This window comes from Theropithecus gelada, chromosome 11, assembly GCF_003255815.1.
Source record: "Theropithecus gelada isolate Dixy chromosome 11, Tgel_1.0, whole genome shotgun sequence".
NCBI classification, from domain to species: domain Eukaryota; kingdom Metazoa; phylum Chordata; class Mammalia; order Primates; family Cercopithecidae; genus Theropithecus; species Theropithecus gelada.
Window position 1 is genome coordinate 40599571 of NC_037679.1, and position 27205 is coordinate 40626775.

The 27205-nt window shown below is 35.1% G+C and overlaps 1 protein-coding gene across 8 annotated transcripts in view; it reads right to left on the bottom strand.

Annotated features, from left to right (window-relative positions):
- The window catches only part of PPFIA2 (PTPRF interacting protein alpha 2), a 516020-nt gene that overhangs the window by 235253 nt on the left and 253562 nt on the right, over nt 1-27205 (bottom strand). Inside the window, exon 1 of one of the 8 annotated variants that reach the window (XM_025402788.1) lies at nt 22300-22407. The exons of the other annotated variants lie outside the window; for them this stretch is intronic. The gene's annotated coding sequence lies outside the window, so the exon portion shown is untranslated. Of the gene's footprint in view, nt 1-22299; nt 22408-27205 lie in introns of those variants that run through there. 8 annotated transcript variants of the gene reach the window in all.

Genomic DNA, 27205 nt, shown 5'->3' on the forward strand with positions numbered 1-27205 from the left:
AAAAAGTCATGTAATATAGTTACTTAGTGGATACATTAGTTGTGGCTGATAATTCCTTTATTTAAACCAGAGAAAGTAGTTTTCCTATGTAACATTATTATACCCAACAATTAGGAAAGTTTGATGGTCTATATTTCATTGTCTGTTCCTGTTATTTCATTATTCCAGTTTCTTTTTATATTTGCCTTTGGAGAATAGAATCAGACAAACATGAAACATTTGTCATACACAGAATACGACCATAATAAAGCCACAATCAACTCCAATTTTATTGACAAGTGAGTAAGTGTACTACAGTCTCATCTGTTTCCTCTCTCTACCACCATAATTCTTTTCACCTGACATTTTGCCATTTTTAGGAGGGTTTTCAAGGATCATATCCTATGCCTCCCTGCTCTGTCATAACAGGGGATTTCACTGAAGTTACCCCCAACACACACACAAACACACCCACAGAGAGACAAAGGAACAATACAAAGACATCTCCCTCTCTTTCTGTCACAGTACCCATTATCATGGCACCTGATAGCATCTGAGTGAATTCTGTTACTCAAAAGCCCACGGGCCTTACAGCCTACTCCTAAGACACTTATTTTACTAATTTTGCATTGTTTCCTGTGTTTAAGGTGCTCTTCCTTGCCTTGTCTATTTGGAAAACTCTTCTTCATTCTTTAGGGCTTTGATGGCATATCCCCTGTTCTAGGAAGCCTATGATCTTCAGACAAAATTTGGAAACCTCTCCTCAGATTTCCCATTGATGAGAATATATATGTATCGTGCTATAATTGTTTGCGCAGTTGTCTAGTTCCCATACGAGAACACATGACTCTGAAGGGATGGATGGTCCTTTCATTTTTAACCTTCTCACAACGATGTGTCTCAAAAGGGCATGGTCTTGATGTGTTAGAATGAATAAGCTACCTAATGGAATATATGTATACAATGAGGCACAGCACAATGATTCTATGACTGCAGATTAGCCACATAAACAAGTATCTGTCCTATTTTGACAAATTAGGCCAAATCACCAAAGACCAAATTTTCTTGGATCAGATATACAGTTTACCATATTTTCAGTATGTGCTGACTTGGTAACATTGAGAGATACAAAAATAATAAACTATAGTAATTGGAATTATTAATGACTCAAATAGTTCATTAATTTTCAGGCAAATTATCCTTAAAGCATTGGAAAGAGTTTAAAATTTGTTTCCTTAGTTGCTCAGTATTCTAATATCTATTTCTATATCTATATATACATCTAATATATATGGGTGTATATATATATTATTAATAGGTAAAAATATTCATAATAGATCTTTTTTTAAGTATTTTACAAAATGCTTTGGGAGGGCCAGGAAAACTCAAGATGCATTACCTATGATCAAGGACATTACTTTTAGCTTTCTTTATTTGAATGTTTGCATTTGTACATGTTTCAATGCACCAGTTGAAAGCAACCAAAATAACACAGACAAAAATTATTAGACAGTTTTGATTATGAACTGGGAGAAAAATAATGTAGTTTAAAAAATTAGCCTTTTCCCTACTTTTCTCTTAGTTACTATACTCTACTGCCACACAGTACAGAAAAGAAAAAATAAATCTATCTTCGAGAAATGTCTCATTTTCACTTGAAATGATGCAACTATTAGTCGCTACTCCATATATTTGTGTTTGAAAAGTTTCTATCAAGTATAATCTTAGCCAGAATACCTTATAGTATATAAGCTATACATGAACAGTGAAAGTATTATATTTGTTATTTGAAATGTGTCTATGCAGCACACTTAATTCAAAACATTTATGAGTGGAGGTTGACAAGTCTGTCCTTCTAACTCTTACGACATAACTTACTATTTATATGCTACCTGTATTTCAAGATCTATTCTGTGTTCTAACACTATAGAGAAGGCTAATTGGATATTCCCTCAGATAGAAATGAAAGTTATCTCTCTCTGTCTATTTTTATATCACTTTTTCTTATTATTACAATCTTTCTTTTGTATGTATCCACTTAACCCATCGTAACATTTTTCCCTTTATAAGACCTAGCATTCCTCCTCTGATTAAGAATAAACACCTTAGCAGTACTAGCCGCATGGCTGATGTTGAATTAAGCTAATTAAGTGGTTGGAAATACACAATTCAAATTTACTATGTTTGCAAATCCACTTATAGCTCCTAAAACTCCAAGAGTTTTAGGTCAGCCTTTGGAAAATTCTGAATTCGTTTTTTGTTAATTATTTCTTGGGAATATTGTTTTGTAGGATATTTCTAGAAATGCAACCCACTGAAAATAGCCAATCTAAACGTTACAATCTCAGCATCAACATTTGCCTCAGTGGAAGTCCTTAATTGCCAAATGGAGAGAAATGCATGCAAGCTGTCAGCATCACGTTTCTCCACCATTTTGCCACTACAAATGTTTCTTAATGGCCAACATACTACTTCTTCTCAATTGAATGTTTATGTTTGAGAAAATGCAAAAACAAGAGTACTAAGTGCAAATAGAGGTTTGCTGAAGTTTGTGTATTTAGCTCCTATGGCATTCTGGATGCCAAATTCACATTCATTAGGCATAAGAAAATGTTAAGCAGCCTTGACTGTAGGAGGAAAAGCAACAACAAAAATCTCTTCATACCTCTAAGACTTCCAAACAGTCAGATTGTTTTCTTACAGAGCCCCGTTCTGCCTTTTCAGCACACTGTTTTCTGCTCAGTCTTATCAGTCTTTTCCTACTTTATTCTTGTTTTTTGACTGCTGTTTATGCCACTTAGGCATTTGCTTATACTGGTCCCCATAGATTTTCCTCCTGTTTAACATTCACAATGGGCTCAACTTTCTTTGAAGCACACCTCCTCTATGGAAGCAAATGACACCCTAATTTTTGTTAACTGTAAGGCGTCACAGAACTTTATTTCTTCAAGGCCTCTAACTTTACTTTTGGCCTTATCTTCTGCCATTTCCCACCTGAACACAATGCTGCTTTTACCTGTTCCTTTATATTCTCCAGGAGGACTGTGCAATTGTTTTCCTTCTGCCTGAAATACTCTGTTCTATGTCATCTTCTGAGATAAGGCTTCCCTTTTCACTCACGCTGCAGTAGGTTTCTGCAACTCATTTTCACCAATTACGATCTTTCTCTCCTCTCATGCTTTAGGACAGTTACCTTTTAATGTTTCTGGCATTATTATTATTATTATTTTTTGCTTTGTCGCCACTGTATTGAAATAATTGTCAATTCAGGTTTCTTACTTTCAAACCTTCTTATATTTAATTCATTTTACAGGTAGATTATTACTTATCACAAATCCTTGTTTGGCCATTTTATTTCCTCATCCCCATTTATTTCCTCATTCTCCCACAAAAATAAGTCACCCCACCATTCAATAAATCCCTCATGTTTAGAGGATAAAATAAATTGTCTTTATTTCTTGCTAGAGAGTGAATGTGTCCCCTCAAAATTCCTTTGTTGAAGCCCTAAGACTGATTTGATGGGAATTTGAGGTGGGGTCTTTGGGAGGTAATTACTGTTAGATAAATCCATGAGGGTGGGGCCCTCACGGTGAAAAGAGGAGACATGAGATATCGTGCTCTCCCTCTGTGCCATGTGAGGATACAATAGGAAGCAGACTCTTGCCAGACACTGGATCCACCAGTGCCTTGATCTTGAACTTGTCAACCTCCAGAACTGTGAGAAATAAATAGTTGTTTAAGCCACTCAGTCCGTGGTATTTTTGTTCTACTAGCCTAAATTTTCAAAGACAGCACTTTATCAAGGTCATCATATACTAGTCTTTACCTATAGCCCTAAAACAAAATGTCTACTACTTCTTTAAAAGGAACACTCTGCTTCAGGGAAGAAAGAATGTTTATAACATTTCTTCTGTTCAATTTAGCCTCACGTCATTTCTCTTGCCTGGAACATTCTCGTATTCATCCTTCAGTATTTCTAAATCCTATATACTTAATTTAAGGCCTAGGTCAAGTTGTAGTACTTCATTGAATACTTCTCCAATTGATAATCTTTCAATATTTATTCATAATTACAAGATCTAAGCAGAGTTTTGTTTTCCTGACTTTGTAGACTTATTAAAAATAGCTTCACCAATTTTTTTAGGAAATAAAAGCATAGTGTAAGTACTACACGGCTCATGTTTGATATAATAACATCCGCAACAAAACCCCACAAAATGTCTCAATTACTCTTTTTTTTTAAGTTGATCACATTCCTTCATGCATTTACTAACTCAAACACATTTATAGGTTTCCTTGAAGAGGTCCAGGCATTCTGCCAGAAAATGGGATTATAGTAGCAGACTAAATTTAGTCAAAACAGATCAAACTCCTTGCCCCTAGGTAGCTTACATCCTTGCAGGGATGATAGTGGGGCTGGAGAGGAAGACATTCAAGAAGACAGGCATATACAGAGTGTGTTACATGGTAGTAGGTGCTACAGAGTAAAATAAAACAGGGAGGGGTGGAGCTGCAATCTAGATAGAGATGGCAGAAAACACTTAAGAACAGTGTGGCATTTGAGCAAAGGCTTAAGGACATCAGGGGAATAAGACATGTGAGTAGATAAGGCGTAGATGGAGTATTTCAGAGATGACAGGGTACTTGGAGCAGAAGGAGCCATAAAGAGGAGACCACATCTCAGAGGTAACTTAGGATTCAAGTATGTGGGACTATAGGTTATTATGAGAACTTGTATAGGTTATTATGTATAGTATAGGTTATTATGAGAACTTGGCTTTTGGGAAGCAAATGGTTTGAGCGAAAAGTGACATGATCAGATTTGTCTATAAATGTAATCCTTTCAGCTGCTATTTGAGAACAGACTTAAGTGAGGCAAAAGAGGAAGTAGGAAAATCAATGAGAGGACTATTGAAAGAATCTGGTAAAAGATAAAGGTGACTTGAACCTAAGTGTTAGCTATGGAAGTGACTTAAGTAGACAGATTATGCATATGTTTTCAAGATAATGTCAGCAGGTTGAACATTTATATGTGGGTGAGAGATAAAGAGGAAAGTCAGAGAAGATGGCAGATGACTCAGGGTTTTTGCCAAAGCAGCTGGAACATAAAAATAGAGATTGGAAAAATTATGAGAAAAGGTTCGGACTGGGAAAGGGAATTGGGAATCAGTTTTTGATGTGTTAAATTGATATGTCAATTAGATAACTAAGTTAAGACACACATTTTTGGTGTCTGGAATTCGGGAGAAGGGTCCAAGTTGGAGACACGAATATGGGAGTCATCACTTATAAAAAGGTACTTAAATCTCTAATTCAGCCCAAATTGCTAAAAGTATGAGACAGACTTAATACACAGAGAAGAGGTCCAAGGACTAAGTCTTGGTATACTTCTCAATGTTTAGAAGCTGGGAAGACAAGAAGGGCACTAATGAAAGATACTGAGAGAATGTTTACATGAATAAATAAAAACATAAATTCTTCTGTAAGATACAAAATTCATATTTTTTATCTTGCCTAAATTGTAGTTCCATCTTTTTACAATACAAAAACATTTTAAAACTTAAAGCCACTTATTGATCACCTAACATAATTCTCTGCAATAAATACACTTAAGTACTTTGTTTTTAAAATATGTAGGGCCAGGTGTGGTGGCTCATGCCTCTACCGCCAGCACTTTGGGAGACTAAAGCAGAAGGATTGCTTGAGCCCAGGAATTCAAGATCAGCCTGGTCAACATAGTGAAACCCCATCTCTACACAAAATACATATAAAAATAAAAATTAACCAGGCATGATGGTGAGCATCTATAGTCCCAGCTACTTGGGAAACTGAGGCAGGAGAATCACTTGAGCCCAGGGTTTAAGCCTACAGTGAGCTATAATTATGCCACCTCATGTAGCCTGGGCCACACAGTAAGATCCTGTTTCTAAAACAAAACAAAAGTATAATATTATAAGGCTCCAATTTTAAAATGTTGCTTTGTGTTTGAATTCTCATAGATTATTATTAGTTGAAAATGTTAAAAACACATATTATAACATTTAATGTTTAATTATGAAAGATAGGAAGTAAATTTTGTTGGCAATATACATAGTATAATGAAAAAGATAAGAAGTGATATTATGACTTAATTGAGAACTGCTTCACAGATGACAATGCGGTGTTTTGTTTTATTGTTTGGAGACCCAGGAGTTTTTATAACTTAGAGCAATGCACAATAAAATAATTTGGGATGAATGAAAGTGATGCATCTCCTCCCTCCTCCGCTTCTCTCTTTTATTTGAAGAGATAAGCATTTTTAAATGGATATGAGAAAGGTGAATCAGCTGGATTCTTCAATAGACAAATCATTTTTAGGAAAGGAGCTCATAGAAGTTTTAAATTATCCACATGCAATGTGTGATCCTTGATTGAATTTTGGAGTGAATTAACAAAAAACTATAAAGAAGAAGAATATTTTTGGACACAATTGCAGAAAATAACCAATATATTAGATAATGGTATATCATGTGAAATTTCTTGGGTGTAATAATGGTATTGGGTTTATTATAGGAGAAAGTCCTCATGATTATGAGAGATGCTGAAGACTTTAAGAATCATATATCATGTCTTCTGCTTCTTACTTTCAAATATGTCAGAAAAATGTGTTGAAGAAAGAAATAGATGAGGTAAATGTGACAAAACAATGATAAATCCACGTGAATGAAAGGAATCAATAACAATACTTTCTGTATACTCTGTCAGCTTTAATATACAAGATCAGAGAGTCCAATGTTTCTAGGCTCTAACCCTCTGGGATAGAATGGGAAAATTCATCATGTAGAAATAAAACTGAAGGAATATGCTGAGTAAACGTATAGCATGGGAGGTCAATGTCGTTACATTTATATGAGTAAACCAGAAGGATGGTTTAGTATGCCAAAAATGGAAGCCAACTTTGAGGCATAAAAATAAATCTGAGAAGTTGGATATCTTATGCCGCATACCACAGTCTACTCTTCTTGAGTATGGCATGCCCCAGAGCAAATAAAGCAGACACGAGAGACACAAAAATGGCTTTAGCCCTACTGAAGCTCCATCTACCTGGAGAAAGGAGTTACAATTTTTTTAAGTCAGCAATCAGTAATAAAAAGTTGTCATAATTAAAATTCCCAAATCATAAAGGTCAACGTATATGTCCTAACTCATGCTTGGTTCTTCATACATATTAGCTGCTTGGCAGCACTGTCACATCCCTAGAGACAACCAAATGTTTAACTCATACATAACCAAATAACAGTTGTGACTACAGAAGGAATCCTCTTACTGATTGTTCTTTGTAATAAATTAAAATGACAATAGAAGCAATTGCACCAAGCCCACATTTTCAGATCATTTTATGATTATTTGTGGCTCATGAGATGCTTCTAAATTTCTAACTGAGACTAGTGTCTTCCTTTTTTATCTCTCCAAGATTATTGTAAATTACTACTTTCTATTAATTGTCTCTTCATAAGGCAAGGTTTTCTCATATAATCTTGGTATATGAGTTAACATAGGAAAACATAATAGAGATAGAAGTAGGAAGAGGGTTTCCTCCCTTCCCCATGTTAGTCTTTATCTAAGTGTGTTCCCTTATTTCATAGATGTCTTTTATTTTTTATTTTTTATTTTTTTTAAGGCAGAGTTTGGCTCTTATTGCCTAGGCTGGAGTGCAATGGTGCGATCTCAGCTCACCACCACTGCTGCCTCCCAAGTTCAAGTGATTCTCCTGCCTCAGCCTCCTGAGTATCTGAGATTACAGGTGCATGCCACCACATCCAGCTAATTTTGTATTTTTAGTAGAGACAGGTTTTCTCCATGTTGGTCAGGCTGGTCTCGAACGCCTGACCTCAGGTGATCTGCCTGCCTCGGCCTCCCAAAATGCTGGGATTACAGGCATGAGCCACCACACCTGGCCCTCATAGTTGTCTTTTTGATGTTCTGAAATATAACCTAAGTTCTAGTTCTAAAGAGTTTCCTTCACCTTCCATGAGCACTGCTCAGTTTCCTTTTCCATAATTTTTCATTTCCCAGGCCTTTCAATTAAATTGGTTTGGAAAAGACGGAGACTAAGAGGAGGGCACAGTATCCCAAATGCTGATAAGAAACCAAAAATCTCAAGGGCTGCTGTTCTGCAAATTTACGGAGCTGGCATTGTGCAAGAGAGCAAGTTGTAGTTTGTGTCACAGCTTTTTTTCCTCAAATTTAGTTCGATATAATTTTAGATGGATAAAAGAGTTTCAAAGATACCACAAAGAGCTTTCATATACTCTTTACTCAGCTTCACCTACTGTTAGTATCTTACATAATCATGGTACATTTATCAAATAAATTAAAATTAATGAAAAACTACAGACTGTCTTCAGATTTTTCAAGTTTTCTACTAATATTCTGTTCCAGGATCCAATTCAGGATACTATGTTGTATTTCATCATGTCTCCTTAGTCTCATCTAATTTGTGACAATTTCTCAGTCTTTCCTTGTCTTTCATGAGCTTCACATGTTTGAAGAGTACTGGTCACACAATCTGTAAAATGATCCTCAGTTTGGATTTTTCTGGTATTTCTTCGTGATTACTCTAACACTGTGAATGTTTTGGAAGAGTAGCAAAGAGAGGATGTGTCCTTCTTATTGCATCCTTTCAGGGAATACAGCCATGGGGATTTTATTTTATTTATTATTTATTATTTAATTTATTTATTGAGACAGAATCTCACTCTGTCACCCAGGCTGGAGTGCAGTGGCGTGATCTCGGTTCAGTGCAACCTCCGCCTCCCAGGTTCAAGGGATTCTCTTGCCTCAGCCTCCCAAGGAGCTGGGATTACAGGCACACATCACCATGCGTGGATAATTTTTGTATATTTTGTAGAGATGGGGTTTCACTATGTTGGCCAGGCTGGTCTCCAACTCCTGACCTCATGATCCCCCTGCCTTGGCCTCCCAAAGTGCTGGGATTAGAGGTATGAGCCACTGCGCCCGGTGTCTTGGGGATTTTAAAATGCATGTTTCCCACTGAGAAAGTGAGGTAAAGAAAAGAACTGTGCATCCAGCAATAGAAGGAAATCAATATTCTGTTTTCACTGGCACTTTTGACCTGCTGGTCATAAGCCAATACTATACACTAGAAGGTAGGGTGCTGCAAGAATGTCAGTACTTCTGTCCCATTAATCTTTGCAGGCTCTGCCACCCCTGCAGTTACTCATGGAGCATCCATTGCCAGGACATACATCTGCCTCTGTACCATGCCCCTGTAATGTGACTTCAAAGGGTGCACCGTTCTGTATCTGCTCTTTATCTTTTATGACCAATCGCTACAAAAATTAGAGAGAATCTCCAACTATTTTGTTTTTGTTCCAGTTAAGAAAATTGTCGATAATCTCAAAAAAGGGCTATTAACTTTCATTCTGTCTTTCATTTTCTCTTCTTCCTCTCTTTTACCCTACATCTGAGTGGAGGGGCCGTGGTCAGAAGCAATGCCTTCAGGAAGTCCACACTCTTTCCTAAATTAATTCTCATCATGGAGGTAGAGGTTCAGCTAATAATAATTATGTTTTTGAGGAACAGAGAAAGAGGACAAAGGGGAGAGGAGACACTACTTATAATCCCTACTAAGATAGCTTTGTATTGTGCTAAACACTTTTTGTCAGATCCCATTTAAATCTGAGATGCCTGTATCGTTTTCCCTATTTGACTGATGAGGAGAGTGGAATTCAGTAGAATTTAAAAAATTCTTCAAGTTAGCCAGTTAGTAAATGGGTGGAGACCACAGGTCACGGTATTTTCTCTCTCCCTCACCTGGAGGTATAAATCATTCATACTACCTTAGTATGGGTTAAAGCCAGACATCTTGTCAATGCTTCCTAAAAAAAAAAAAAAAAAAAAAAGGAAATTGTTTTTCATGTGAGGTTCTGTGTCTGGGTCCCTGATGATTTCCTCTGCTTAAGTATCTACTTGATAATCTCTCCAAAGCACCACTTTTCCAACACTCTGTGTTGCTATTTTCAGTGCTCTCCAGGAACTCTTAAGCTAAAGGACATGATCCTCATGCACTGACAACTACTTCAGCCACCTCAACTCTGACCAGTCCCTCAGAGTAGGGAGCCGTCTGTTGTTATTTTCACCACTAACAAATATTCACGGCCTCATTTTTTTCCGGCGCATAGTGAACATGCACTTATCTTCCCCCTTTGAAATTGGGTGCAGCCATATTCAAATCAAAATCCTACCCTTTGGTAGTTACAAGATACACATTAAAAAAAAAAAAAAAAAAAAAGAGAGACTTAGAAAGGTTGAATAACTTATTCAAGGTCACAAACCCAGCAAGTATTAGGATTAGAATTCTAGTCTCTCTGGCCCAAGCTCTGACCTCATAACCCCTGCAAGATACCCTCCCTATCCTATGGAGCCTGGTGTTACACTATCCCCTCCCCACTTTAGCCTCCACATATAGTAAAGTGCTTGGAACACAAAAAACATTTCATAAATTGTGCTGAATGAAATCATTTCCATGAGTGTTTATGAATCTTGAGTTCATTTGTACCTTTTGCCTAAAATTCTAGCCACTTTAGTTGGAGAGCTTCCAGAGCAAAGGGCACAGATCCCAGGCATAACATTGCTTTGAGTATACAGCAACCAATATATTGTTAATCCAAGAAAGTTCCTCCATTGATACACAGTAGAAATACTCCAGTTTTTAAAGTCCTCAAAGCTATAGCAAATTATTTGTTTTTAAAATTTAATTTAAATTAATACAATCAGATTGTTGTGTTATTTGGGTATTATAGTATGTTAAAGCACATATATCCCAAAGACATAGTTTCTGTGTCAAAAAGTCATGCACTCATGTGTGCTAATGATGATCTTATCCTGACCCGCTATGTGACTTGTATCTCTAAACCAGGCTTTCCTGAATTTTATCTGTTAATTTAACCCTGATTTCTCAGCAGCAGCCTCTCTTTGTAAATAGACTTGCCTCTTCTATGTCTGACCTCTGCTCCTCATAATCAGATTAACTCAGATAAAGCTGCTTCAGGGAAGAGGTCAAAACCACTGCCAAAAATAGTAGTTGCCCTACTTCAGTCTATTTTCAACACAGTAGCCAGGAGATCCTGTTCACACCAAAGTCCAACCAGCCCCACTGTTAGCCCTCTGCTCACAAGCCTCCAGTGGCTTCCAACCTCACTCACAGTAAAAGCCAAGTCATCCTTTAGCCTATGATGTCCTACATGATTTGAATTCCCTTCCATTCATTTTGTCACTGATTTTTAAAAATCCAAATTCATTCTCATATAGCTGAATTGTCCTCTTTGCTTTAAATATGCCAGGAATATTTCTACCTCAGAGCCTTTGCACTTGATGTTCCCTTCACCTTTTCCAAGATAGTTATTCCCTCACCTCAGTCAAGCCTTTATTCAGATGCCCCCTTTTCATCAAGACATTCTCTGATTTCCTTATTTAAATGTATGACACCCCTTCTTTGCTTTATTTTTAATCAGAACATGTATCACTATCTAGCATACCATATATTTGCTTGAACTCTTTTGTTTATTGTCTATGTCTGCTGAATACTGTGTAAGCTACATTATACAGGCACTTTTCTCTATGTCGAACACCGTTATATTACAGAGCCTTAAAAGTACCTGGCACTTATTAGATTATCAAAACGTATTTATTACGTGACTGAAAAAGTAAATGAATAGACACACCATTATTGAATTTTGCCAATGTTTGAGGTATGTATTATTATTACCCAATAACACCACCCAGCTAATAAAAGCTAATTTTATGTGGTCATATTTACTAAAACTTTACACTTTTGTTAGAGATTTATCATTAGTATTTTTATTTTTAAATGAAATTGTAAAAAGAATATGCTAAAGGCAGTATTCTTTTCAAGGTGAAAGTTGGCTCTCAGGCATATGTAATGCTCATAACACTGGTATTGTCAATTCATTACTAAGAAAGATCAAAAAAGGAGAAATTGAATGCCAAGGAGGCATAGAGCTAGGAGATATTAATGTGGCTTTGAAGAGGAATATATCCGAGCCCTGGTAGTGGGCGAGTTACATAAAAAAAGGGAATTTTCCCTCAGAAAAAGAGATGTGCAGTTTTTGGAACACTTCTCTGTTTTCCAGTGGAACACCATATTTTCACAGAAACTATGCCCTGACCTGATTTATAATTTTAAGAAAATAGTTCAAATGCCCTTTTCTCATTATGATCATAATGGTGGTTCTGCTGCTACCACAAGCATTTCACCACTGATAATTTTAATACTGACTCTGAGAGAACCAAGTAAGTAGTTGCACTTAATTGTCCAGCAATTATTTTGCAAGAAAATTTACCAGCAGTTGCTGCCTACATAAAAATGATATGGAACTGCAAACTTGCCGTTTAAGAATCAGCCTTTTCTCTAAAACAAAGGAAAGTTGGTTATAGATAAAGAAACAGTTGTGCAATGTAGAAGTAGTTTTCAATTCTGGCTGCATGTTTACCAGGGAACTTTTGAAAATATTAATATGTGATATTTCATGTCTATACTTCTCCCACTTCCAAAGATATTCTAATTTAGTGGGTCTTGGTAGGTCGCAGTAATCAGTATTTTTGACAAGTTCATCCAAATGATTTAATGTGCAACTAAGTTTAAGAGAAACATGTGTAGTGGGATAAAATGTATATAGGCATATCTGCCTAATACTCTTCATTGACGATTCATTCGTTCATCCTAAATTACATCAAGTACCCACTATATGCTAGGAACTGTGCTAGCGGAAAAAGGTGATGGGGTTTATAATGTAGTCTAGAAAAAATAATATTGAGCAGAAGAGCAGAAAGTACTACTCAAATGTTAATACCACTGCTACATCCATCTCAATAACATACTATTGAGAATTTATTTCCTTTTATCCTCACTCAAGTTAATCTAATTTATTTGTAATCATTTATCTAAATAATATCTAAGATCTAGTATAACTAGACTGTCATCTGTAATCTATTGCAACTTGTACCACTCCACTGCTTCCATGTTTGGAATGCCTCCTCTAGGAGAAAACACACCCTCTATCAAAAGCCGTATGTCTATGGAAATTTTAAGAGAGACAGGGGAAAAGAAAGAGAATTCAACTTCACTTCAAAACCAGACAAAAAGTCTCCACTTAAAAACCTTGTGTATGGATTCTTTTCTCTAGACTAAACATTCTCGTTTCCCATAAATAACACTTCTTTCTCTTTGATGAGTCCTTTCTGTCTCTCCCTCCCACTGCCACTGCCACTCCCCTGGTCTGGACCAATTCCTCTGATGAGGACTGTGGTAACAACCTTCTAACTGATTTATTTTTTTATTTTTATTTTTCCTTTTAGAATCTTCACCCTCCGAATAGTCCTTCACAGTTCCAAGAATATATCTGAAATCCAGATCTGCTCATCCACACTGTCCAAAAAAACAAAACAAACAAACAAACAACAGCAAAAAACTCTGCCAAATTTCCACTGTCCACACGATAAAGACCAAATGGTTTTCCCACTGACCACATCATAAAGACCAAGTAGTTTAGCATGGCACACACAGTCTTCTATAACTTGACTCTGGTCAAATTCTCCAGTACAGCTCTAGCTAGCCCAGTCTAGATATACAGAATTACTCACCCTTTTGTTACTTTGTTTAAAAAAAACAAGTTTCATTCAATGAGGAAATAGAAAAAAAAAAAACCTTTTTAGTCATTTATGTAATTTTTGATAACCTTATAGATAAACTGTGAATTAAAATCTATAGTCTTTCTACAGGAATTAATTTTCTCTGGTCCCTAATAAGTTGAGCACATTGCTTATTTTTCTCTACTTATAAATTTTACATTTAAAAATTGACCTAAAAGCCTTAATAGTCATGTAAATGCATATGTATAAACAAGGCAAAGCTATTTTAAGCAGAATCTAAAATGTATGAAAAACTGGGGCAAACTAAGTAATGCTTAGGCTTAAAACTCATTAAAAACAAAATATTGTGGGTTGTTGTAGCATTTAAAAAATACAAAAAGAGCAATTTGAACAAAACAATATATTTAAAATAAGATGATTAAAGTTAGACCGTGATATACTGGAGACATATTATTATTTGTTTTGAGATACTTTTATGTGCAGTTAATGAGAAATAATTACATTATAAACTAATGATAAATAAATTAGGCATTTCCCATGTATTTGAAAGTCTTAATCAATGCAAAATTCTCTTCCTCATAAATTCTTGAAGCTCAGAGATCACTGAACTATGGAAAGAACAGGCAACCTATAGAATGGGAGAAAATTTTTGCAATCTATCCATCTGATAAAGGGCTAATATCCAGAATCTACAAAGAAATTAAACAATTTACAAGAAAAAACAACAACCCCATCAAAAAGTGGGCAAAGAATATGAATAGACACTTTTCAAAAGAAGACATTTATATGACCAACAAACATATGAAAAAAAGCTTATCACTGGTCATTAAAGAAATGCAAATCAAAACCACATTGAGATACCATCTCACACCAGGTAGAATGGAGATCATTAAAAAATCAGGAAACAGCAGATGCTGGAGAGGACATGGAGAAATAGGAACGCTTTTACCCTGTTGGTGGGAGTGTAAACCAGTTCAACCATTGTGGAAGACATTGTGGTGATTCCTCAAGGATCTGGAACTAGAAATACCATTTGACCCAGCAATCCCATTACTGGGTATATACTCAAAGTATTATAACTCATTCTACTATAAAGACACATGTACACGTATGTTTATTGCAGCACTATTCTCAATAGCAAAGACTTGGAACCAACCCAAATGCCCATCAAGGATAGACTGGATAAAGAAAATATGGCACATATATACCATGCAACCATAACACTATGCAACCATAAAAAGTGGATGAGTTCATATCCTTTGCAGGAGCATAGATGAAGCTGGAAACCATAATTCTCAGCAAACTAACACAGGAACAGAAAACCAAACACCGCATGTTCTCACTCATAAGTGGGAGTTGAACAATGAGAACACATGGACACAGAGAGGGGAACATCACACACTGGGCCCTGTCAGTGGCTGGGGTGCTAGGGGAGGGATAGCATTAGGAGAAATACCTAATGTAGATGATGGGTTGATGCATGTAGCAGTGGTACATTACCACTTGCAAATATATTCTAATATACTGAGTCTTTTATGTCCCAGTAATCAGTATTTTTGACAAGTTCCTCCGAACAATTTAATGTGCTGCTAGGTTTAAGAGATACATGCAGCAAACCACCATCGCACGTGTATACCTGTGTAACAAACCTGCACATTTTGCACATGTATCCCAGAACTTAAAGTATAATTTAAAGAAAGAAAGAAAAAGAAAGAAAGAAAGAAAGAAAGAAAGAAAGAAAGAAAGAAAGAAAGAAAGAAAGAAAGAAAGAAAGGGGAAGAAAGGGCCAAACTACTCAAAAGAATGCGGAAGAGATTCACTTGAATTTGTTGAAAGTAATGGTAGAGGGGCTGTTAATGCTTCACCTTGGCAAAGAGATAGAAAAAATTGATGATTAATCAGAAGATCAGAATCCATTATTCTATTTCCTTTAGCCAAGGGTTTTCCCCAGGATGGTTTTTGTTTGGTGTTTTATTGAGCTCTTGCTTCCTCTGCAAGTGAGCCTAATCTATACGCAGCTCTGGAGCAATGTCTAGCTGTTGATTGTTCTTTTCTGGCCTCTGGCTGCAGGCTTGTCCATGGCATTTAGAAGGTCTACCACAAAAGTGCAAGTGGAGGCTCAGTGCTGCCCCTCTTCTTTTTCCTCCACCTCTGTTCCACACAGTGAGCTCCCTCTCATACATATGTATGCCCTGACCCACATGTACCAGCTTCTCAACCATAAGCAGTCTCCTTTTGGCTCTATGGTCCTAAGGATACACATGTCAGAGATGAGGTTTGCAGACAAAGGAGGAGGCCCATTCAGTCCTTGGAAATAGGCTCAGAGCATTGGATTAGGGATTTTCAGGGTTCCTGGTACATGGAGATGGTGTAGAAGAGGTAATGGGATACTGAACTGGGTCTAGACTCCTGATCTCAGGAACATCTGCTCTAGTGGTAGGGAATAAGACCAAAAGAAGATCATAGACGGGCTGAAGCACGGAGCACCCGACAGGGTTGCCTCCATTTTCTCACGTTCCTGATGTACAGTAAGGATTAAATACCAATAAGTCATTTAGCAGCTGCTGTATCATGAAAATATTTCCATACTGGTGGAAGGAACCACAATGAGGATGTCAGAAGTTATATGCAAAGTTACATTGGGCTTATAAAATATTTTTGTACTCACCTTTCTACAAAGACCTCAACTATAACTTGTATTATTTGCTTATGCATATCATTCCATTAGAATGCTTCTTTTCTTTCTTGTCTGCCTGAAAATTTTCCACAGTTTTCTTTAAAAGTGCAGGTCAAACTTACACTCTGCATGAAATGTTTCCCAATCTTCCATCAGCAAAATTAACTTATGTTTAGATAGCACTTTGTACATAATTCTAACTTAACATTGCCACACAGCATTACATTTATGTATATGTATTTTCCCTATTAGAATATAAATTCACTGAACACATGATATTTGCTCATTCTTTCTTTACCCCAAACCAAATACAGCGTTTGATATATACAAAGGATACAAATAATTTTTTATGAATTGAATTAAACACATATATTAAGTTTCCTATTCCTATATTGTTTTGTTTATCTTTTTCTTGAAATTACTTTTTATCAAGATCTTTTGCAGAAAATGTGACAGAATATTCTAGGTATTATATAATCAGGATGGTCTACGGTAGGCAAATTATCTTTATTGATTCAGCCAATCATTTGGAAACCTTTATTTCTGCAAAAGGCCAGATAGTAAATAATTTAGGCTTTTCTGACTATATGGTTTCTTTCCTGCCACTCAACTCTTATGTTATAGCACAAAAGCAACACAGATAATATGTAAACAGCAGGCATGGTTGTGTTCCAGTAAAACTTTATTTACAAAAACAGGTGGCAGGCCAGATGTGGCCCTGATCTATACCAGCACTTCTTAAACATGGTTACACAAGAGAATAAGTCCTAATGCCTTAAAGCATCCAATTATATACTAATTAACTTATCTCATATATATCCAGAATGGTGATAGTTATGTACTATCTTAGGAGAATTGAGAAAATAGTTATTCTAATAGTAGTATTTTTTTCTGTGGTTCCGATGAGCAATGCTGGCTGACAGAAATGCTTATCTAGACAAAAGACTTCCATTCATAGATAAGCCTAAGACTATATTATATTTTTAACATAGGCTATCATTGGTTCATATTGATTTTCTTTTCAAACAAATCTGCTTAGGTGTTTTATACTTCAGTTGTTTTATTATATCTAAATGGAAACTGCATATTTATCATTATTAATTCTTTTATTTTGGGTTTTATAAATAAAATCTCTCATTTCTTACATAATAAAGCAGTATTTTTTTTTTTCAGTCTATATCTTATGAGCTTGAAATTGTATAGATACAACTAAAACCCAGACTACAATTCTTATTAAAATGTCCGGGAAATTGTTTTTAATTGAGTTTTTTATGTACCTCTGAAGTAACTTTTTGTATCCAATACTCCATCCAAGCTCTGTAGATATTATCAAGACCCAAAACTTGAAATCTCAATTAGCTCCTCCTTTTCTTTTTTATTCAGTTTATTAGAAAATTTTGTTGCATTTAGTTTTGAAAACATATCCAGCATATAACCACTAGCAACCATGCTGGTCTGAGTCATCCTTATCTTTCCTCTCAATTACTGTAGCAACCTCCTAACTGATCTTTGCTTCTGTCCTTGTCTCCTTTAGTCTATGCTAGGCATACTAGCTAGAGGAGTCCTTTTAAAACATAAAACACATTTGTCTCTCCTTTGTTCAAAATCCAAAGAGTAATCAGTTTTAGATGGAGAAAAATTTATGAGAAACTGGAGGGACCTGTCCATCCTCACATAGACTGGTAGGTCTGGGCACTAGAGCAGAAAACATCTACCATTGAATCTGAAACCTTATCACATAACCAAAGGTTTCTACATTTCAATTCATGTGCTATTTGTTTTCTTAGTATTAGATTTTTTTTTAAAATAATATTTTATTTTTAAATAAAGAGTGTCTACTCCTACTTCTGACATAAATAAGTGCTAAGTTCCTTAGATCTGGATTCTAATAGTCACACTGTATTAAACTTCAGGATGGGGCATTAACTTTATATATGTATGTAATATATAAATATATGTATGCTTCTTCATCTCTGAAATAAATTTATAGAACAAATACTATTTCCCTCATGTGTTATCTGCAAGGATCAAATGAGATAATATTTATGGTAAGAGCTTTTTGGGGCTGGGCACAGTGGCTCACGCCTGTAATCCCAGCACTTTGGGAGGCTGAGGTGGGCGGATCACCTGAGGTCAGGAGGTCGAGACCAGCCCGACCAACATGGAAAAACACTATTTCCACTAAAAATACAAAATTAGCCGGGTGTGGTGACACATGCTTGTAATCCCAGCTACTTGGGAGGCTGAGGCAAGAGAATCACTTGAACCCAGGAGGCGGAAGTTGTGGTGAACTGAGATCATGCCATTGCACTCCAGCCTGGGCAACAAGAGCAAAACTCTGTCTCAAAAACAAACAAACAAACAAACAAACAAACAAAAACACACACACACAAAAAAAGCTTTGTAAAACTTAAAGAATTATAAATAGCAAGAGTTTACTTTCACAGGTACTTTAAAAAATAGAAATAACATTACTTCATTGGGATCCAAACCAAAGCAGAACCTTTTGTCCAATTATTATCAGTGAGATGTTTAGATGTGTAGATGGCGAAACTCTAGATTGTGCCCCTTCTCAGTGGCTTCCAAATATTATACAGAAATTAGAAAATGGTAAGAGAAAGAAGGTTTGCCATTTTAGCCATCATCTTGATCATAAAAGAGTTTCAAATTTTATTATTGAAGGATTCCTATTTCATCCTCCTCCAACTTTTGGTCTAAAAGTTGAGACCAGGGTGAAATACCAGGTATAGAGCCCAGGTGAACAAGCTTTTATTTGCAGGCATTTATATAGGGTCTTTTCTCTGTCCCAAGGAGCTTAGGGGCCTTAGTGGCCTTGATAGCTCTGTCTTCTTCACTCATATTTTCTTGCTTCAGGAAATACCTGGAGGTCTTGCTTTCTGAACTAGGTCACTCCACCTAACCTTTTTTTTTTTTTTTTTTTTCCCTTGATTCCTGACTTCCTCTGTGGATTCAAAATTATACAAACTCCTCTGAAACGAGACTCAGTGCAGCTTCTCTCTGTCCCCATCTCAAAGTTGTGGATCACCTCTACTCACTTCTACAACGACATATGGTTTCTGCAGACCTAGAACAGGTTGAAATTCTGGGAATCTAGCTTGAACAAGAAAGGAAGTTAGATGCCATCTTTAAAGAAAATATTCTCCGTTTTCCCTGAATACAAAGGACTCAACATCATTTTGGTGAGAACTCAACCTTTTTACTTCATTAGAAGTAAAAAGTGAACGGTTTTGCAAGTTCAGAACCATTCTATGCTGTCTTTTAGATGTTAAAGGTGACTGGAATTTAGAAGAGGAGAGAAGAAATGAACACATATCAAAGATAAAAGCAACCTTACCATTCCAATTACTTAATTTCCTATGCCTCATATTTTGGTTTCTTCAGTTGGCAGGTTCCAAAAGTTATCTTTACACATATTCAAAATGTCAATTGTATTTTAGAATCCAAAAATTTAATATTTTCCAAACAGCTATTTATATATATATATACACACACACATACATATATATATTATATTAACATTTTTCCAAGCAGCTATTATATACATATTTCCTTAATAACATATATACAAATAAACAGATGAGGCAGGCAGATGCATACAAATGTGTGTGTGTGTGCCTGTATGTGTGTCTGTACGCTTCCCACAGAAACCATTCATTTCTCATGAGCTCCTGTAATTGGAACTTTGCCAAACTTGTCCTCATATTAATTTTTCCAATTAATCACATACAAACTCAAACTTGTTCTACATTTGAATCTGGTAATTGTATAATCTTTAGCAGCAGAGTAAAAAGCCGAAATAAATTTTAAAACAGGTATATATAATATATCTAGAATTTATTATTTACTTAGGTATGAGACACTGTTCAAAGCTCTTTACAGATTTTATTTCTTTAATTCTAAAGACAACATCATGAGATAAGTTTTATGATTGTACCAATTTTAGCAACAACAAAGGAGATAGGAAAAGTCACAAATGTGGCCGGGCGCGGTAGCTCAAGCCTGTAATCCCAGCACTTCGGGAGGCCGAGATGGGCGGATCACGAGGTCAGGAGATCAAGACCATCCTGGCTAACATGGTGAAACCCCGTCTCTACTAAAATATACAAAAAACTAGCCAGGGGAGGTAGCGGGTGCCTGTACTCCCAGCTACTCGGGAGGCTGAGGCAGGAGAATGGCGTGAACCCGGGAGGCGGAGCTTGCAGTAAGCTGAGATCCTGGGCGACAGAGCGAGACTCCGTCTCAAAAAAAAAAAAAAAAAAAAAAAAACCAGAAAAGTCACAAATGTGTGTGGCAAGCATAGCAGGGATTTAAATAGATGATAACCCTGAGTTAAGAATAATCTGTGGAACTTCTGATTTGTGGGGGGAAGAATTCTCACTCTTAACTGTTTTTTTAAAAATTAATATAATGATATACTAATTTTGCATAGTCATAAAAGAAAAAATCTTCAAAGAAATTGTTATTACAAACAAAATATTCATGATTAAGAAGCATAAAAATAAGGCCATGTCTGAAATCATGTTCACCCACATGAAACATTAAACTCAGAATCAACCAGGGAGGCTGATGTGCAGCTAATTAGAAAACATTCTAATTAGTTTTCTTTATAGTTTTCCTTGTTTTTCATCTTTATTCTTTCCTTAATCTTCAAATGGCAGCCGGATAGATGTGGTGAAGTTACATCCACAACAATAATTTACTAGGAAAAGGAAAGCCGTGTTCAATAAGATTTTCATTGCAAGATACACAATAAAAAAATCTGTTAATTTTCAAGCAAAGCAATGAAAGTTGAAAACTCCCTAGCACATATAGAGACGATTCTGAAAAATATCGGGTCAATTTTGTGACCATTTTTGACCCATATCTAGGCATTTTCAAATAATGTCAAGAGACATCATTTACATTTGAAAAAGCATATAAAAAGGAAAAAAGAAACCTCTCACCACTGCTATCAGACATTTTGTGGTGGGAGTGTCAATTAGTATAAACTTTTGGAAAATTATTTGTTAAGAAAATGCCTCTTCAAGGAAAGCATTATAAGAAAATAATTAGAAATGAAGATCAAAATTTATAAACAATAATATCCACAGTTAAAATTGATTAAAATGCAATTTATAATCATGCAAATTTAGATAACGTAGGAAAATATTTCAAATAATAGTACATTTTTTAAAAATACTGTACAAGATTATATGTACCACTAGATTTCAGATACATAAAAATACATCCAAAGTTGCATCAAGCTATTTCCTCTATATTGTAGGTTCTGTGAGGGGAAAAACAAAAAACCCTGCTGTTTACTTTCATACTTTCAGCATCTACATCAGTATACGGAACATAATCAATGCTCAGTGCAAAAAATAAAGTTAAATGATGAATGAATATATATACTTTCATTCATATATATTCAATATACACCTGGTAAGCAATCCTTTAAGAACCCAACATTTCCAAGTCCTGAGCTGATTGGCTAACTGAATAGACCAAACATTTCTACAGGAAGCAGACAGTGTATATTCAAAGAAAGAGTCCTTTCTTAGTTTTGCAAAATTGGGCAGTAGAATGTTTCTGTTTGTTAATTTGAAAAAAAAAAAAAAAAAAGATAATACCCTAACAACAACTTTTTAGGTTTCTTGTGCAGTTTATGTGACACAAGGCATGAAAAGTATTTAGCATATAAACACATAGCACTAAATAAATCGGAGGTGCCGTTACTCCAGTAAACAGAATCTCTCAAGGCCTATTGAGATGCACTGTGTGATTTTTTTTTTTTCTGCCTGCTTTTAAGCTTTTTTTTCTGTCGTGTCCACCAATGTCAGCATGTTAGCTAACAATGTGTCTAATACTTAGTAGATGCTCTCTTATCATCCCTTACTTAAAAATCCCTTAACGGCTCCCCAATGTCTTCATTACAAAATCTAAACACCTCATGCTGACATAAAACATACCTGATGTTCTGGTCAGCCTCTGCCTCTCCCTTCCCATCTCCCACTGCTATCTCTTATGTACCTGCAGCCAAAACAAATTACTTACATTCTCTGAGCATTCTACGTTCTAAACTTTGTGATGCTGGACCCAGCTTAAAATAGAATTTTTCTTTAATCTAAATTATAATCTTCCTTTAAAATTAACCCATTAGTTTTTATTGCACTTAAAAAATAATTTTAACTTTTCTCAAAAATGTTTAATTTTTAAACTTTTTAATTGTTTATTTTTATTTCAAAATATTTGGGGTTCAGGTGGTTTTTGATTACATGGACGAGCTCTTTGGTGGTGATTTCTGAGATTTTGGTGCACCTGTCATTCGAGCAATGTACTGTATACTCAATATGTAGTCTTTTATCCCTCACTCCCCTCCCATTCTTCCCCACAAGTCCCAAAAGTTCATTACCTCATTCTTATGCTTTTACATCCTCATAGCTTAGCTTCCACTTATAAATAAATGACAACAAAATATGATATTTGGTTTTCCATTCCTGCTTTACTTCACTTAGAATAATCACCTTCAGTTTCATCCAAATTGTGGCAAAATACATTATTTTGTTCCTTTTTATGCCTGAGTAGTATTCCATGGTGTTAACTAAAAAGCTTCTGAACAGCAAAAGAAATAATCAGCAGAGTAAATAGACAACCCGCAGGGTGGGAGAAAATATTTACAAACTATGGATCTGATAAAGGAATAATATCTAGAATCAACACAGAACTCAACCAAATCAGCAAGAAAAAAATAATAATCCCATCAAAAAGTGGACAAAGGACATGAATAGACAATTCTCAATAGAAGATACACAAATGACCAACAAACATGGAAAAATGCTCAACAGCACTAATTATTAGGGAAACACAAAATTAAACCACAGTGAGATACCAACTTATTCTTGCAGGGATGTCCATAATTCAAAAGTCAAAAAACATTATATGTTGGCATGGATGTGGTGAAAAGGGAACATTTTTACACTGCTGGTGGGAATGCAAATTAGTACAACCACTATGGAAAACAATATGGAGATTCCATAGAAAACTATAAGTGGAACTAGCATTTGATCCAGCAATCCCACTACTGGGAATCTACCCAAAGGAAAGGAAGTCATTATACTAAAAAGAAACATGGACCTGCAAGTTTATAGCAGCAAAATTTGCAATTGCAAAAGATATGGAACCAATCTAAGTTGCTACCAAACCAATGGTTAACTTTTCATTTTGAAAGAAGTTTAGATTCATAGAAGAGCTATAAAGATAGTACACAGAGTTCACATATAACTTTCATCCTCTTTCCTCTAACAATGACATCTTATAGTATGTTCACCATACTAAGAAATTAATATTTGTGCAACAGTTTACTTTTATTTTTTAAAATGATTTTATGTAGTTAAAAAAATCTATGCCACTTGAAATTGATCAACAATATATAATAAAGGTAGAACAATCAGGCATACATTGGTGGGTAACCTTTCTCTGAAGATTAGTGTCATAAGAATGTTTTCTCTATATTTTCCATTAGCAAATTATGAAATGAATCCAGATTTACTTGTCATCTATGACATTTAAATGGCAATAAATTAGCAGCCTGCTTTATATATGATTTTCCCCTCAGTGACAGAATTAAACCTCATTGCTCTACAAAAATGAACAAGCAAACCAACCACAAAGTCATATTCAAGTATTTGTTTTTTATCTTCTTATTTACCCATATGATTATTTCTTGAATTAATATTACATGAGCAGATTGATTTGGAATTGTGGCGATAGACAAAAAATCTTTTATGTCTGCCTCAATAGAACTTCCAGAATTTAATTAAAATTTATTCATTGGTTCTGTCCTCTTCTATCCCAGTCAAGATTCCTCCCCTGAACAAATACAGTATATAGGGTCAGTGCAATGAGCAGAAATGCTCAGAAAATGTCCTCTCTCCTATTAACCTTATCCACATGTGAACGTCTACTGATGGTAGCATTTAAAACACCTTATCTTTCTTTTATTTTAAAAGAAAACTAATTTAAGTAATAAGTAAAATTCAGAATTAATGTCTTCACTGCTACATTCTATCATAGTACAATTCACATATTAAGTTGCTAAATAATGACAACACCTGTAACTTTTCTTTGTAATCATATGAGCAAATGAATTAATTGGAAGTTAAGTTATTTTATTGTGACACTTCTAGAAGTGGTTAATTTAAAATTAGGATTTTCATACACATAACTTTAGGACATTTTTGGAGGTATGCACTGTCTTAAAATGTATCCACATGCAAGTGAACTCATTTACTAAGGCTGAAATTAGAAATAAAACACTTTAAGGAAATTTGGTATTCTTAAATCATACAATTCTGATACAACTAAATGATACTTTTTTTGACACATATGACCATTCAAAATAATTACTTTTATACAATGATAAAGTTGATGTCTGTTTTTAAAAAATAAATATGCTAAATTATCCTGCATGGCCTACATTTATTCCTTGTTTAAATTCACTATGTTTTCCTTGATAAAAGATTGGTAGAAACAAATTAACTCATTTATTATTCTATGACATTTTATCATTTAAGCTGTCACTTATGCTTTTATTATAGAGAAGAATCTCTGGTGGATTCTTAGAGACTTTCTTCCTACCCACTTTTCTGCATTCCTTAAGTGTTGTTTTCTGCTATTATATTCAATCTGCAAGATCACATACAGCTAAAATAAATTTAATGAGAGAGAAAGTATGTGTTTCTATTACTGGCATTGCCATGAATTTTATATCACTGGTTTGCTTTGGTAATTTTATACTGAGAAATGAAGATATATAAAATCATCATAATAAAAAAACAAAGTGCCAATTAAAATTATACTTTATAATGAACAGTATTTGACCGAGGTGCTGAAGTAGTTAATGCTAAGTCAAGTAATGGGGGGTACAAGGTTACCCCTCTCTTTCCTACCAGCTACATGTACCAATGAGTAAATCAAAAGAAACCCTTCCTGTAGGATAAAAAGCTTGCTGTGCTTCAGAAATCTTGAAGATTACCCAACATAGATATAAACACACTCTGATAAATGCAAATAACATACAAATCTAAATGCATATTATTTATATTGATAAATATGCTGTGTTTACACATATTAATAAAAGTATAAATAGCAACAATTCTAAAGATTTTGCTATAATTATTTTAGCTTTATCATTAATTTCTCTTTCTGACTTGGGTTTGGATTTAGCTGCTCTTCAACTACACTGATGGCGAGTCTAGGCTACTGAAGACTATCACCTGCTTTATTCATCACCTTAGATGCTTATAGTACACCTTCTCAATGAGTGTCCTCTGGATGTTTTAAAGTCAACTCAAATTCAATGTCTTCAAAACTTACCTTCCCCACATTTTCTCTTTTTGAATATTATTTGATAAACACTGGATTATTTAACAATTCTATTTTCAAATCAGAAATCTGGGAGTCATTCTATATTCGTTTTTCTCATGAGTACATCCAATATATCAGCAAAGCCTAAAAATTCTACTCCAAATAGATTTCTAGAGCCTCACTCTTTTCTCTCCTTCCTCACATTTGATCATCTCTTACCAAAACTCTTTCTTGAATTTCCACTATACCGGCACATCTTATACTTGGAAAGACCTTAAACTCCCAGCATGCCAATTTTTTTTTTTTTTTTCGTATCTTATGGCTTAAATAGTTTTAAAGATATTATGTTTTTTTCCACATGAGTTGTGGGAATTAAGGAAAAGATGCTCTCCAGATTTATAATTCTTATATAGCTTTTCTATTTGGAAAAGAGTAGAAGAGTGGAAAAACGTATTTTGGATTTGTTTCAGATAGATTAGTTTTACCATTTCAAAGTTCAAGTACTGTCTTTATGCTTGTTTAAAGTTGGCCAAGTTATGTAACTACCAAGAGATAGATTCTACTTATTTGTAAGAGGAGGATAATACTTCCTGAAAGAATTCTTGTTGAGATTAAATCAGATGTAATATATAATGTTCCTGTCTTAATTTATCAACTCTTCTATCCACTTAGCTTTCAGTTACCAGCATTTCCAATTATAATTTGATTTATAAAATAAAATTTGACTTTGTTGTTATGGGTTGGTGTCCTCTCCCAAATATGTCAAAGTCCTAACCATTGTACTTGTAAGTTTGAATCTTTCTGGAAATAGGGTTTTTGCAGAAGTTAAGATGAAGTCATTTGGTTGGGTCTTAACCCAAAATGACTGTGTCCTTACAAGCACTAGAGATTTGGACAGAGACAGACCCATACACAGAAAGACAATGTGAAGACACAGGGAGAGGTCATCTACAAGCCAAGGAATCTGAGGCAATCAAAAGTTCAAAGAAGGGACCAGATTCTCCCATACAGCCTTAAGCAGGAATCAACCCTGGAAACACCTTGATTTTAGACTTTTAGCATCCAGACTGTGAGATAACACATTTCTGTTGTGTAAGCCACCCAGTTTGTGGTACTTTCTTATGGCAGCCTCAGCCATCTAATAAAGTTGTTTTATTATGTTTTTTATAAATGTGCCCACTATTATGTTAACTTTTTTGGAAGGTTAACTAACGAAATATCTGAACCAGAAACACATAGATAACTTGTCATATCACTTAGTAAAGTACCCCAGGAAACTAGACGGTTCATGAAAGATGTTGATAATGTTAGACATGAAACCAAGAGGAAAATATGTTTAATGAATTGCTCTTGCATCCTACAGAACGAGAGAAGGCATCGTGATTAAAAGAGAAGTAAAATAAAATATGCATCATTTTCCCTTAACTCCACATTATAGCTTTTTTTGGTCTGTTTTGCATTGTTCAGAGTTCTAGTTCTAGTAGAAGAGAACAGAATCCACTCAAACTA